At 32.5% G+C, this 17,160-nt stretch overlaps 1 pseudogene; it reads right to left on the bottom strand.

Annotated features, from left to right (window-relative positions):
• Positions 1-10,786: 10,786 nt before the first annotated feature.
• Positions 10,787-12,243, bottom strand: LOC116110778 (annotated as a pseudogene).
• Positions 12,244-17,160: the final 4,917 nt, after the last annotated feature.

The raw sequence follows: 17,160 nt of genomic DNA, 5'->3' as shown, positions 1-17,160 counted from the left end.
TCATGCATTGTCTGTCCAACCACTGTCAATGTAATCGTTTTAGCTTTCTCTTCTATCGGTGTCGATTTTCTTTGGGGGGTTTGAGCTTTGGTGCGACTCTTCTACCTTGCCGATTCAGTTATTGTATATCCATCCTTTTTTTCAATATTGTTCATTGTTTTTTGGTAGTAGTTTCATATGTTGTTTGTGTAATCTATCATTAAAATTTGTTTAATGTTATAGTATACAGTTGTATGTTGATGGGCATTCCTACGAATTGAATTTATTTCTATGTAATTATAACACCTGTAAAAAAATTTGGATCAAGGGACGTATTAAAATGAAAACTAGGTTACCGTTCATAAGAAATTAATACTTGAAGGGTCACAAAAAAGAAGAAGAAACAAAAAAAAATTTGGTACAACTACTTTTACAGAGAAATTTCTTGTTTCAGAATTTACATGGTTGAGATAACGATGTTTTTTTTTTTTTTTTTTTTTTTTTTGGTTACTGTTTGTTTTCTTGTTAATATATTTTAGTTTCATATTTGATCTATTTTATTATGTAATCTTGGTAGAATCAATCATCAAAGATGGTAGAATCATAAACTAAGGGGAAAGAAAATGCAAAGAATTTATCTTCGAAAACTAAACGGAAGAAAGTTGGTGGAGGTCCTGGTAGTTACTTTGCAAGACTTCAAGGAACAATTGTGGATACTCACAATGACGATGTTCAGTGTGTGATAGAATCGGTGGTTTTCACTGACAATGACCAAGAAGTCGAACTGCAATCACCTCAACAGATGAAACAAGCTGAACCATGTACTACAATTGAAAAATTGAAAGGAAAGGTTGACCATTTAATACACCTAATCAGAAATTAGCAAACCAGATATAAAGATTTGTACTTCGAATCCCAAAAGAAGGTATAGAGATTCTGGTAGATATCATTCGCTTTTCTAGATGATTTCAAATGCTATATCTATTTAAGTACTGTTAATGATTTTAATGATTTTGTTTTCACTCAAATTCAGGTTGAAACCTTAACAAAAGAAAATCATCAGTTGGCTTTGAAGCTACAAAATGCATATGGAAAACTTGAAGCAATATGACTTCTACAGATTATTAATCAGATACACTATTGTATCACTTTTATAAACTCATAATATTTTTATAGCAAAATAATATGTCTTTCCACAAACTATATTTTATATATGAAATTGGTGAAATGAATTTGAACACTTGAGAATATCAGAAAAATTGTGTTTATTTTGTTTGCTTGCAGACAGAGAAGTACACTGGATTATGTTTGGAATTGATGAACAAATGGAAGAACACAATCTTGCCAGCAAATTCAATAGAAGTTCGAGATACAGTCAATGTATCCTCTCAACCAGCGCATAAGCATCAACCTCGTCACATAGGTAGACCCCCATTGAGCAAGAGAAAGAATATTCACAAATGAAGACCCAATTCGCTTATGTATTTAATCTATTCAATATGAAATGAATACTTTATGAAAAATTCTATGTTGCTAGCTTTTTTACATGAATATTGCAATGTTATGTTGTTTCTTTTGGATCGCTTTTATGGCTCTTTTCCTCTTTTGTGATGCCCCTAATATGTTTATATAAAAATGGTTTAATTATATTTTCAGCGTCATCCGCTTGTACAATTGATACTATATTTGTAGACATGTTTTTGACATTCGATGTCAATATTTCATAGTGAATTGTGCATGATATTTAATATTACCTGAATATTATTGAGATCAACTATTTAAACTTAAAATTTATACCGACCTTCTGTAAATTCTGTAACTTATAATAATTTTCACGTTTGACATTGTCTACTAAAACTTCTCTGACAATATAGGATTCATATATTTCTTTAAAATCAGTAACCTCCAGTCCAATTCTCAAAACAAACATCTGTTCACATAGTTCATTCAAAAACTTTGTTTGTTTAATAATTGACGACATGATAATCCAATTAATTTCTGGATTACTATATCAAATAACATAAAAGTTGTTTCGGCAATTCCGTCAGACATACTCACATCTACATTTTTCCTATTATAACATTAACGAAAAATGTACTAAAATTAAATGGAGAATGGTCCTATTGCCAGACCAGCCATAAACATATGTTATACTTATTTTATTCATTTAAAATAGTAACAAAAAATTTAATAATTTGAAAACTATAATTGATTAGAAATTTCATAGTTTCATTATTATTTAAAAAAGAAAAAAAAGATTTTCAGATATAAAAGTATATCGAACTATTAATATTGTGATAATTTATCTTAAAAAATTGTATTTCCTCAATAATGTATTGCTATCAATAAACTATAATTCAAACAAATCTGATCCCATAAATAAATATAGACACAAAATCACATGAATTTCAAGGGACAGCATGCATTTAATTCTGTCACACTAACATCTATGAAGTAATTCACTATCTACTTCGGCTCAAAATATCAAAACTAAACCAGAACGTTTTATACTAATTGTAGTAAACAATATGTCAAATCTAGAATTATACTTGATTATTAATGACATTTTTGCATTTCTTTTGTTGGTACGTGTTATATAATTTGATCATATTTCATATTCTAACCATACAACTTGACTATTCGTAGAGTCAAAGGTTCAACTTGACTGTTCGTCACTTTCTTTCTGCTTATTTCCTCATTCCCTCTCTTTCGATGTGTCTAACATGTATGTACAAGAATTGTCTATCCTATTTTCAGCATCATCAGCTTCTACTCTTGCCACCATTTTTCTAGACACATCTTTTATTTTTGGTGTCAGTATTTCGTACTCAGTCGCTTCTGACATTGAGGATTGTGATCCATATTCTCCATTATTTGCCTATTGTTTTTTTACAAAACATTGATATCACTTCAATATTATGAAAATTAACTATCTAAGAATAAAAATTACACTAACCTTTTGCAATTCTCACAACTTATATTCATCCTCAAGATTCTCATTAATCGAAAAAGTTTTGTGACAGTATAAGATTCGCATCCTTCCTTTAGATCCATAATTCTCAACTTGATTTTGAAAATGAACATCTGTCCAAACAGCTCACTTAAAACTTTTGGGATATTCTTCTGATCATTACCTTGTTTGTTCAATAGTTGAGAACATGATAACCCAACTAATCTCTAGGTTACTGTATCAAACATTATAATTAAAAGTTACTTCAACAGTTCCATCTGACACTCTCATTTCTACCTTGTCCCTGTTATAACACTAACTAAACATTGTTACAAACAAATGTCTGAAATTGAATGTACTTCTTATTGCATTGACAATACATAATTATAAACAGTAAAAAATAAACAATGATATTCCTTATCTGAGGAGATTTTGATTCCTTGTTGCATTTGTCACAATATAAATAGGTATTAATACCAAGAATTTTCTTCTTGCAATAGGTGCAGGAATTGTAACACCAACCATATCTACCATCAACTTCGGTTATCTTGGCCTTAATTGTATACTCCATCACCTAAACAATTGTCATTTCTATTCACAAACTATGTTATAATAATCAGTTTAACGTTTTAGTGAATACTGTACCTCATCAACATCATGCCACACAAGATTGGTAACATGTTTCAATGATGTTCTATTCTCAAACATTTCTTTCTCAATCGGAACTTGATTCATAATCTTTTTCTGTAATTGAATTACTGGCAGAATTCCCATTCTGAAATAACAAAGAGTAGATAACATGTTAAATATGATTCTATCTGTGAAATTACTTTAAAAAACTATTTCTCAAACACATACTCTTTCTGTAGAGAATGCACCTCCCCAATATCTAAATTTATATAAATTCTAGATGTCGAAGTTGTATTGAGATATAATCTTCCTGCATGGAAAAAAACATAAGTTTGTAATCGAAAATATATTAATTTCATGCAATATATTTTTATTACCTTGGAAATCTTTAACATTCGTTGAAGTAACTATTATGACAATTGGGTTGGTACTTTCTGATTGCAAATCTTCACCTATTTCTTCTGAAAATTTTCCCCATAACATAATGTCAACTGCTTCTCTAAAATTAATATTAGTGTAAGTTATTTAAAGTGGAAGAAGAACGTACAAATATTAACAAAAGAACTTACTCTGTCATCTACAATCTGATGTCTCTTTTTTTACTCTTTTTTTATTTGATCTCTTCAATTTCTCCTATTGCATTGAAAACTCCAATGACATCTGCATATAATTTATTATATTTGATGTACAAAAATATTTCTCACGCATTTAAAATACAAATATTCAAATTAACTATACCTGCTAATAACCTTGTATCATTTTTTTGTTTTTGAAGATCATGAAGACCAGCAAATTCAAATTTATATCTTGGAATAACAATTCTCGGTTCTTTTATTTCTTGTACAGTCCTGATCATGAGAAATTGTATACGGTATATACCATCAACGAGTCTGTAAGAGGGAGCAGATGGTATGACTTTTATATGTCTGATCAAATATATCGACCCTTCATGAAGCTAATTTTTAAACTTTACAATCTTATTCTTTGGTGTCGAGGCATGAATAAATTGATTCTAAAAATCCAATGAAAATCACAAATTTAAACAAACCTGTATAAATCGGAAATAAAAGTCTTAACATTATTTTCAGACTATATTTTATACCTATTGATTAATCAAAATCATGTCAAGACTCATAAGTTCGGCACCTATTATGAAATTCCTACATTCTTACAATCTAGATACTTTGACAGTGACTATCCAAACATCTCTTGATTCATCAATATCTTCAAGAAAATTATTAGACATTGTTATGACTTGCTTGCAAAAAGAAATTCATCCTTAATGCAATTCATAAAAGCAATAACAATTCCCAACCAAGATTTTACAACTAAAGCAAATGTTGTTGTATCACGATTATAAATAAATAAAATAATGTTTCAATTTTATAATCTAATTCATACTATAAATATTTCTTATCACAATTTAATAGTAAGAGGAATTTTTTGTTCGATACTGAAATTTTAAACTCCAAGAAGAACTTACTAATTTACAATTGTCACCACAATATTGTTCGTCAATTTTTTTATTACAATTCTATAATATTATTATACGCAAATTAATAGCTTTTATAGACGAATTCATAATCTAACATATACAGCATTACAATAGAAAGATAAAAACAATTGAAGGTATCACATTACCTGTAATAGGAACTATATCTCAACTATGCCAGCAATTTATTGTTGTTTTTTTTTTTTTTTTTTTTTTTTTTTTTGGACAAGTAGACAACATAAACAACTACATATATATAACAAAAAACACATTAATTTCAAGAGTTATGTATAAAAACTTTTCACATTCAGATATAAATATCCTCACACTTCACATTAATCTGTGTTAACAATAATGACATAGCAAATACAATATTATTCGATCGTTTAGATAAATATCTACTCCCCAAAATTGCATCAACTTCAATAAACACTTAATAACACAACATAGCAATAAAACAAAATTAAATAACAACTGGGATGTTTTTTTTTCGTAGTTCTTTTATGTGGATAACTATAATTCTTATTTAAGGTGTATTTGATACACACTTAACTATTACGTGATCAACAATAGGTACCATTATTTCATCAACACTTACAAAAACATACATAAGAACGACAATTCAATACTAATACCAAACATCATCATCAATACGAACATATCTATATCAAAAAGAATAGTACCAGTAAACCCTAATTAAACCAAAAAGTCTAATAATCTCGGACCTATTAATAGTAATATCACATTGAAGTATCACATTAATAGCTACAATGCACCAATCAATTGTTGATAATATAGTATCATGATTAAATCCACTTTGTCAGCTATCAACACAACTGCATCCAATAAAATTATTAATAGTACAATCCAATGCATCAAAAAGGTAGCAGATGTATCAAGCTACAAAACACAATATCAAGACGACTAAACATTAAAACATCTTATATATAATGAACAAATACATAAATCATCAATCTACACTAAACATATCTCAAAATCAAAAAAACAAACATATCAATGAAATAAGGTTAAGTGGATTAAACACGGGCTGCATGATTACTTTGGCGGTTTGTTATTAATTACATTGATCCCGCATTATAAATACCAGGATTCAGAAACCACACCTTGATCTATGTGAATAAAATTGTTAAGCAAAACCAAGCACAACAAATCGATTTTAGTACAATTGCAAATGCATAAACTTTAGCGTTTATAGGACTGCATATGAATTTTCATCATCGAGAAATTGACGCTTGCTTCAGTTTTTTTATATATATTATAGTCGGCAACTTTGCGAAATAACCAAAGAGAATATCAGCCACTCATTTATTAATATTATAGTTTGGCATCTTTAAAAAATTGTTAACAAATTGTTCGGGAATCCGTCATCACCTACATTGTCTCATATATGCTGCAATTCGTCAATAGCCTCTCCCGTGGTCGATAACTCATCTTGCTCAAACCATCAATTGGCTATAGCAATGAGTAATAGGGCATAATATCGATTGTGATATTCATGATACAGATGCTGGAATTTGACAGCTCAAGGTATCATAACCCGGCTCGGATGATGTGACCGTCGGCTGTTGGCCAGAGGTGGCCCACAGTGGCGGCCGTCGGACCTGTCAGTACCTGTACAGTGGTGGAGATTGGAAGCATAGTAGTGTGTGGTTCGTACACTTAGTTCTAGCAACGCTATTGCCGTAACCCGATAAGTTGAAATGACTACTCATCTGATTTGATACGGCTGGCTTGAAATTGGATAGCTTGAATATCAGAAACGATTTAACAATTCTCATATGTTCTTTATATTAGTCAGCCCAGGTATTCGTTTTATGGTTAGACCAAGTTTAGGCAGCTTAGCGCATGTCAATCGAGGACGTTAAGCCACTTAATTATATTGATATTGTAGTTCGACATCTTGAAAAATTATCAACAAATGTCTGGAAATTTGTTGCCCTTACATGGTCCATATTATGATTGTCAAAGTCTACTTATGGGTTGATAGCTCGTCCCACTGCTGTGTTCGCAGATAGGCGGCGGACACAAGGTTTGCTATAAAATGGGCTTATGATAATGAGGCTGGCTGTCAGAGACGGCATGTTATCCTGAAATTAGGGCGTCCACGGTCGGGATGGTGAAGATATGGTAGCAGAACCCTAGGTCTGCCATGTGACGACACATATCAGGGTATGATTGGTTACATTATAATTGTTATAACTTTTCTGGAACAATGCTAAACCTGATTTGATCGAAATTTGGACTACCTTGATACAATTCCAATCTTGTTCATATATTGGTCACCTCTAAGTTAGTTTTATAGTCAAATGACAGTATTAGGTAGGAGATTGGGAATATTTCATTGGCGCAAAGTCCAAAGGAAAGGATAGTAAATATTTTGTTGAACCTGACACTTAGAAAACACTCATAAGGATGTCAAAAATGGTTAGACCTTGGAGGATGCCAATGCATGCACAATAGACAAAAGAACGAAAAAATTGTCATCCATAATTAGGCAGCTGTTTTGCTTAGCAAATTTGGTTGTTATAATTTCATCAGCATAAGTACATGATCCAGAAAGTGCACCTTTGATATATTGCCTAAGTATATAAAATACACATAATGATTGGGACACATTACATTGAATATCATCAAATCAAAACACGTATTGACTCAAACCCAACAAATCCTTACATCATCACAACGTCAAACCGAGATGTATGCAAGCAAAATAGCTGCACTATAACAACTATCATAATCCAACAACATCGAACCTGGAATAACCAAATCTCTTAATCCCATCACCATCATGTCGGAGGATACTAACCATGACACTCTCACAACACCAAATTGACATCCACAATGACAAATCCGATACAATAACATTCCATTCATAAATCACAAAATCGAACCTCAAACTACTAGGATTTGCTACCCTACGACAACAATGCGCCGAGCAGACATTCGATGATAGTTGAGGGCCGCTCGTGTCACTGAAAATAGATGTTAGCAAAAACAACATATCACACGACGAGCTTGTTAACACAAAACAATCCATAAATGGTTACCGTAGCTCGTCCCAAAAAAAATTACTTACATATTAGCTGAACATATAGATACATGGCCAAAAAAAAAAATGCTTAATCTTTAGACAAAATACAAACCATGAACTTTAATGTTACTCAGCGTCAACAATACAAGGAAAAACTAATTGCCCCTCATATGAACCTACTGACCACAATACTCACTATTTGGCTAAAACATATAAGCTGAAAATAAAATCAGCAAACATCAATAACAATAATTCACGATGATCGATTGCACAACCATAGACATACAAAATCAATGACCTTACCGAAGACTTATAAACACAACTTGGTACGGAACACGGCAGCCATTGTATGAACACGTCAACTTTTTTCCCTGTAACCTGAAAACGAAATCAACAAATCAACGAATGCACATTTTATGCCAATCGATCTGCAGAAGTGACGCACCAAATTAATGACTCACCAAAGAATATAAACACAAATCCTCATTTCCTTGAAAACAAACATAACAAATGTAATCGATCTTCATGTTAACATGTTAAGGAACCAATTATCCATTCGTATAAAAATGGTACCTAAAACGGAAGCTACAAAGTTATTAATCTTCATATTAAAATTATCAAGGAAACACATTACCTTTCGGAAGGAATAACACCATTAATTATTCAAATAAATTGACCGAACAAAAACAATCATTCAATCTAACAATAACCATTAAAATAGTTAGGAGACATACTTACAGTTTCGCATTTAAATAGTTAGAAAAAATACTTACAGTTCAGAAGAACAAATCAAACTAAAAACCTCGACAGTGTCAATTAGACATCCTGCCTTATTCTATGCACTCATGAATCTTTAACTTGTAAACAACAACAAAAACATAAATAAATAAAAAATCATCGATAAAAAAACACATGAAAAACAAATACATTATTTTCACAAACTAAAATGACCTATAAACAATTAACAAAGACTAGACATATTATTGACACCAACGAACAAACTGTGATGATACAGAACTGAACATGCGCCCCTTTTATAACCCTTATATAGACCTTCGAATACAACGCAATTAATACAGAATTCAATAAAAAAAAATCTAATTTCAATACAATAAATTATAGATAGCAATCCTAGACAAATGTCATAAACCACAATTAGTAATAGCAATCCAATAACATCTGTATACTTGTATTAATGCACATCTTGAATGTCAATATAAGCACCTGTATATTACAAATCTCATTTTTTAATAATAAATTATAGATTGAGCAATAAATATCAATCCACCGTGTCAAGATAGAATAATTTGATGGCTTGTTAATCCAATGTATCAAAATGGAGCAATTCTAAAGCTTCTAAAATGTGTCATACGGCGATCAGCCCACATGAGCATTCAGCTATCTATATATATATATAAGGAGTAACTAAATGGAATATTATCATGTGTGTATAACAATAAATGATTCTATATAAATCTTCCATATAAATCTATATATATTTTGCAATAATTCAATGTTTATAATATCTTCAAATTTGAAGAAGAAATTATAAACATTGAAATATAACAAATTGTTAAGTATAATAGACTTTATACCATATGATATATACCGTCATATTTCATATCTAAAAATCTAAACGGATTGCTTTACCTTAAATTTGATGATTATAATATTTAAATACTAGTAGCCACACCGCCGAAATCTTATATCATAATACAATATCAATTACAAAGGAAACGATTGTATGGCTGATTATTGTAAAGTGAATGTATGGAGAAATTCGGATTATCTGCTAAAGAGCAATGCATTTCTGACTTGGACTGCATGTACTTACCCTTGTTATTCCTTCTATTTATATTTAAGGTTTTAGACACATGCTTATCACCTAAAGTTATCTATTGATCATTTTTATGTGTTAACGTTGTACATGGAAAAAATCTATAAATTGTTCTAGATCAAGTGACCAGGTACCCACATGTCACTCCCAACGGATGACTTAACTAATAAAAGTCTCCTCCTAAACATGATTTGGATAGTAAAGTTGTGTATTTTAAACTTTTTAGGTGGGGAAAGTTATGGCCATACTTGGATGGGAAAAAGTCGTTAACTCTAATATAATATTATTCATTGGACATAATGCCTAGATGACGTGGTGGTTTCTTCATACTTAAAGTAACTGTAGTATAATTATATATTCAATAGAAGAACAAAAACCCTTAAAGAAATATCGAAGTAGGGTTTTTCAGCATAAGAGTGTACACAATAGAACAACTCCTTTGAATTTCAATTCTATTATAAGGTACACTTTAGGCTGCTCAACAATAACGCTTTCTTGATACAGAACTCTAATAAACATTATTCCAATATTTTTTTAAGTATGGAAAAAATCTATGTATAACTGATTGTACATGCCGTTTAAAGAGCATTTCTCAAAAAAGTTAGTAGTATTGCATAGGATAAAGATATTAATTAAACTCTATGTATAAAAAGAGTTGTACAAAGTGACGTGGCATATCATGTGAGGTCACGTGACATGAGGACCCACATAACATTAATTAAGATTAAGTTGCGTGAATCCTAATATCATAAACATACTTTGTGACATTCATGTCAATTCGTATAAACTCTCTTTATAAAGAGTTTGTGCAAATAGCATTATCCATAGCTAACCTCTTTTATGGTTTTATTTGAAAATTGGGATTTGATGGCAATGGGGCTCCGGGGCAGGCGCGGGAGCGACGAAAATAAGCTGGAGAAGAGCTTGTCAGCAAGCACTTGATTCGCGGCACAGAAGGATGAAAGGCATCCAAAACACATAATCTCTCCGATTTTTGCACAATTTTGAATGGGCAGACATAAACCGCCACGCTTGTGTCCACATTGCAGCATGAAGTATTGGAAATCTAAAACCTACACAAAAATATCGAACAAAATTGCCCATTAAAAACTAGACCAAATTTTGCTTTTCTTCTTCGAGATGGTGATTAAAGAAATCTGAAAAAATTACCACTAAACAGTGGGCTCGATAAATCTAAGACATGGGGTAAGTATCTGAAACGAGAATTTTGCACCGGGGAGGCGTCCATTTAGAGAGGTCTAACTTTTATGGCTTTGGAGTTGAATTCCTGCACATATTCATTCACTCGCTTCAAGCATTGGCCTGTCTTTGATTTCACTCTCTGAGATGGAATGCAGCGAGAGGGCCTAATCCATGCATGATCAATTTTCGTGCCCCCAGTTCGTACAGCTCTGTATAATCACACAACGAATCCAATCATATGGAAGTTATATATAATATCAGATATATTTTGGTTAAAGGAGAAGAGGGGTCGGAGCGAAATTTTCACCGAAAGTTGGCGGTCTAACTTTGATGCTAGAGCTCGACAAATTCATCGTGTGTGTATTGTTGCGCATCTGGCAAGAAGGGCTGCAAGTAATTGTTGACATAGTCATTACTTCCTGCAAATACACCACCATTATTATGTTAATTCATGCTCATTTAATTATTTTCCACTTTTAGAAGATATGTGAGTACGGAGTACCCATTCCAACGAAGAACATCGCCTCATTGCAGAGTTTGTTTGCAGCACGTCTCCTATTTTAGCTCGATTGATCCTTGGTGGTTTTGAAGTAATTTATCTGATCATCAAACGTCAACCTCTGAATCTGCAATAACCAAGTAATAAATTAGGTGAAATTAATGTTAATATATAGTGCTCTATCAATGAATAATTCCTTAGAAAAAGAGGTATCAGGTATGTATTACGAAATATGATCGGTATCCTTGAGAATTCTGCTCCCACGGAGCATAATTAACCCCTTGAGCAACGCATCATCATTTTTTGCCCAAGAAATATGATGTGGGGGTGTGCATTACCAGTTTTTCAGCTGCAGCAACACACAACATTTCAAATTGAGCAGAATGAAGAATAGAACTCTTTAACTTTTTAAAAAAAAAAAATAAATATTATGTACGCGATAGTCCCTTCGTTGGAGAATTATCCAGCTCTGTCTTCCCCAGGAAAAATATGCCATACCATGGATAACCGACCTCGCCAGAGAGTATTGCAGATGATTATTGTTACCAACTTCTGTCAATGAGTCCCCAAACACAAGGTGATAGTGATGTACCAGAAGCATATATTACAACAACTTGGGAAAATGAGTAAGAAGGCAAAAAGCAGTCTTTGCATTGCCATGATTTTCTAATTGGTTTCTCTTAACGCTTGTATTGTTGAATGGTGACATTGTAGGATGGATTTATAATAGTGTCATTAAGGGGTGTTCATGGTTTTGGTCCTGCCATTTCTCCAGTTTTACATATTAGGTGATTAATTTCAAACCACCGGGATTAAAGGAGCAGGGGTCTCATTGGTTACATGCAATTTGTGCGGTGGGTAGTGGTTTCTGGCCAGCAGTTGGCCAACTGAGCTCATCAAGTCAGCGAAGTTTGTTTTGTTGGTTTTTTGTGGGGGTTGGGTAACAATGCCGTTGTGTAATATTTGTGACACGGGAGTAAAGTTCAAGCCAAATTAGAGGCAGGTGAGTCTTTTAAAAGAAAAGGCCGTTTTTCTTTACAACATCGCTTTTTGGTTAGTTAATTGTAGTTAAGACTGTTAAGTCCGCTAATTAAGGAAAGTAGGATGCTTGCAGTAATTAACTACCTCAAATTTTTAATATCTTTATGTATTGTAGTAGTGCAGTAAAAGAAAATTTGGAAGGTTGACTAATCAGCCAGTATGGGAATATACTATATAAATAAATATTGTTAGGTATGCAGTGTTCAGCAATATTAGAGGTTATCGACCTTCAACAATAAGGGGTCATGCAGATGCATTCGGGAGTCTTCTGCATATATAAGTTTATTATTCTTTGTATGAGTGATAACAAATCATAGGACAAATACATTTATTATAACGAGAGATGTGAGACAGTATTTTAATATATAATTATATAGACAAGTATGTAATAGGTGAATCAGAGTAATGCTGTATTTTTTTCTTCTCTTTACTGTTTTGATATCTGTGTGATTTTACTTGTTTGATTTCGTATAACTAGATTGTTTCAAAAAGGGCCTTATTTACAAAGTGATGTGTTGATATACAAAACAAAACAAGGCGTTAGAGGCAATGGGTTTCAGCACGTTGAGCCCGACGTTCAATTAGTCCGGACTGTATCTTCTTTTTTTTTTTTCTGTCATTTTCAGTAAAAATATCAAGGATCAAGTATTGGCGTGTGTGTGTGTGTTTTTTTCATTAACTTTTGGAAAGAACGACAAACAGAGAGTAAAATAAAATACGTTTATTAATGCTAATTGTGTTTAATAATCTCTAACTTTGTGAAGATCTAACCTTCTTATAGGATGAAAATGTGATGGATAGGTGGCAGCTGGATAAGCCCTTGTGCTAGTTGTCCGTCGTGCAAGGCCTCGGCAAGCTGGTGGAAGTCGTCTTTGGTTTTTCAAACATAACCTATTAATAGTACAATTTACTTGCACAGATTTTGCCAATAAAAGTGACCCATTCTACTCAGATAATGACTCCAAATGATGAAATTTAGCCTTAGAAAGAACAATGTACAAATTTTCGTTTTCCATTACTTAATCTGATATGGGAAGACAATAAATTTGAGTTAATTAATCTAACTCAGCATGATCTTCCGGTGAGACTACCCATCATAATTAAGTACTTTGACAGCCTGGGAGTCAAAACAAATAAATTCATTTTATTAGTTTGTTTTCTTAAATTTAATAGTTGTAGTGTAATTTTGTTTAAAAAATATATAAATGATATGATATGTTATATAGAAATGGAAAAAATCTAGAATACAATGGGATATTATCACCAGTTAGTGATAATGCTGACATGTTACCACTAAGTTACAAACCATTAACAAATTAACATGTGTTAAATTCATTTAAAATCAAATATAAAACTGAGGGCTAAACAAAAGTACAACATAAATATAAGGTTTAAATTAAAATGAAGCATAGGATATGTTTTTGTTTTTCTGGTGTAAGCCGAACATATCTTCAATGCTTGTGAAAAGCTAAAGAAATGAAAAGTTGATGTTGATCGGAAATAGTTGAGATGGGTTGACCGGAAAAGCAACACATCCACTTTTAAATCAACCAATCAAATGATAGGAAATTACATTTGTTTTACAGCAGAAAATGCAATATTTATTGTATTATTTTATTTGTGAAGGTGGTGACCGGGACAAGGTGGAGGTGGAGGAGTTAATGGGATAAATTAAATAATAAAAAAAAAACTGATACATTTATCATTAAAAGTTTTCACTTTTTTATTGGACTTATGTTTGTTGAGCAAGAAAAATGTTAATCCTAAGGGGAGGTTTGAAGAAAGATAAAGACACAGAGAATAGGAAAAATGCTTAAACTTTTAGAGGTCACACATTAAATGACATTATTTATAATAGTGTGAAGATACTTAGACTTCTATTTTCAAGGCACTGCTAACCAAACACTTAAAACTTGGACTTACATAACTCCAATTTTATCATCCATATGTCACTAAAATAGCAATAGTGAAATAATCATAACTCCACTAAAACATGACTCCAATAAATTAGATTGACTCATTCAAAATAGTAAGGAAGAATGTTGTAGAATCGGGATTAATGTCAACATCCTCTCTTAATCCAGATTCAGAGGAGTAATCATTACAAGTAACCGCTTCATCTCAGCAAAAGCTTCATACTTCAACGGCTTGGTGAAGATGTCAGCAACCTGGTTTTAAGACTTGCAGTACTCCAACTCAATCACCTTTTCTTCAACTTGCTGCCTCAGGAAATGAAAGCGGGTGCTGATGTGCTTGCTTCTTCCATGTGTAATTGGATTTTTTGCCAGACTGATTGCAGAGGTATTATCAACAAAGATCTTCATAGGTCCTTCAATTGAACAATGAATTTGACTCAACAATTTGCATAACCAAACTGCTTGACATGCACTTGAAGCTGCAGCAACATACTCTGCTTCACAGGTTGAAAGAGCAACAATTGATTATTTCTTGGAGGACCATGAACAAGCAGTACTCCCATATTTGAAACAATAACCAGAAGTGCTTTTACAATCATCTACATCTCCACCCTAGTCACTATCTGAGTAGTCGACAAGAACGCAATTGTTAGATGAAGAGTAGAATAAACCATGATCAAAAGTGCCTTTTATGCACCGCATAATTCTCTTGGCAATTTTCATATGAGATTAGCAAGGAAATTCCATAAATTTGCTAATTAAACCAACTCCATAAGATATGTCAGGCCTTATACATGTCAAATATCTTAAACTTCCAACAATTTGCTTGAACAGAGTGGAATCAACTTGAGCTTCATTATCTTCTTTGGATAGTTTAGTTCCAACCTCCACAAGAGTTCTCACGAGATTGCAGTCATGCATACCAAACCTCCTTAAAAGTTCAGTGACATACCTCTTTTGGCAAATGAAAATGTCATCTTCCTTTTGAATAACTTCTATCCTAAGAAAATATGACATTAAGCCAAGATCTGTCATTTCAAACTCATGCATCATAGACTTCTTAAAATCTTTAATCATTTTAAATTATTGCCCGTAAAGATTAAATCATCAACATAAAGACAAAGTAGTATAGCATCACCAAAATCATTAATCTTCATGTATAAAGCATGCTCAAAAGGACACTTTTGGAATCCAACCTTATGGAAGAATGAATCAATACACTTGTTCCATGCTCTTGGTGCTTGCTTTAGACCGTATAAAGCTTTCTTTAATCTAAACACTTTTTCTTCTCTCCTGTTCTTTATAAAACTTGGTGGTTGTTTAACAAACACTTCTTCTTCCAGTGGACCATTAAGAAAGGCTGACTTTACATCCATTTGATGGATCTTCCAATGTTTCTATACTGCTAAAGCAATTATGAGTCTAATAGTTTCAATTTGAACAGCTAGAGAGAATATCTCTTGATAGTCATGACTAGCTCGTTACTCAAATCCCTTTGCCATTAGTCTTGCTTTGTACTTGTCCACCTCACCATTTGCTTTCATCTTTGTCTTGAAAACTCACTTCACATTAATAGCTTTTTGACCAAGTGGAATGTTAGTAAGCTCCCATGTGTTATTCCTTTCAATTTCCTTCAATTCTTCATTCATGGCCTTCACCAGTTCGAAGTCTTGAATTGCTTCCATCAAATGTTATCTCAAAATGTCTTAAAGTAATTGGTTGTTGGCGTTGTCTCCTTGGTCTTCCAGTTTCTATAGGACCTGGCATTGTAGGATTTTCTTGGGCATTAATTGGTAAGGCTTCTTCATTTGTGGTAGGAGTAGCAACTTCAAGGACTCCGTCTTTAAGAATAAGATGTCTCGAGGAGTCCTTTTGTGCAACGACATCCCATTTCCAAGCTTCATTTTCAGCAAAAGTGACATCTCTACTTACAATCACCTTTTTTTTTTCACAGGATTGAATAGCTTGTATCCTCCATGTGTGTAACCAACAAAAATAGTCTTCTCCCCTCGATCATCTAGTTTTGTCCTTGTCTTTGCTAGAACATGAACATAGACAATGGAGCCAAATATCTTAAGATGCTTTACATTTGGCTTGAAACCATTCCATGCTTCTGTAGGGGTGAAATCTTGGACACTCTTTGTTGGAGATCTATTGAGCAAGTATGTGGAACATGAAACTGCTTCTGCCCAAAATGAGTTAGGCTTTTGTTTGGCTTTAAGCATGCTCCTCGTCATATCCATGATAGTTCTATTCTTTCGTTCAGCAACTCCAATGTGTTGTGGAGTGTAAGGAAATGTAACTACATGCTCTATTCCCTATTCTTCACAATACTCATTAAACTCATTAGAAGTAAATTAACCCCCACCACCAGTTCATAAAACTTTGATGGAGTAACCACTTTGCCTTTCAACATGTACCTTGAATTTCTTAAAATAACCAAAAACTTCATATTTCTGTTGCAGAAAGTAGACCCAAATTTTCCTTGTAAAATCATCAATAAAAGTAAGAAAATACCTATTGTTACCATTTGACATAACAGTCATTAGGCCACACACATC

This window comes from Pistacia vera, unplaced genomic scaffold, assembly GCF_008641045.1.
Source record: "Pistacia vera cultivar Batoury unplaced genomic scaffold, PisVer_v2 Contig614, whole genome shotgun sequence".
In the NCBI taxonomy this organism is placed as follows: Eukaryota; Viridiplantae; Streptophyta; class Magnoliopsida; order Sapindales; family Anacardiaceae; genus Pistacia; species Pistacia vera.
Note: the sequence above shows the minus strand (reverse complement) of the source record. Positions and strands in the feature narration are given on the sequence as shown.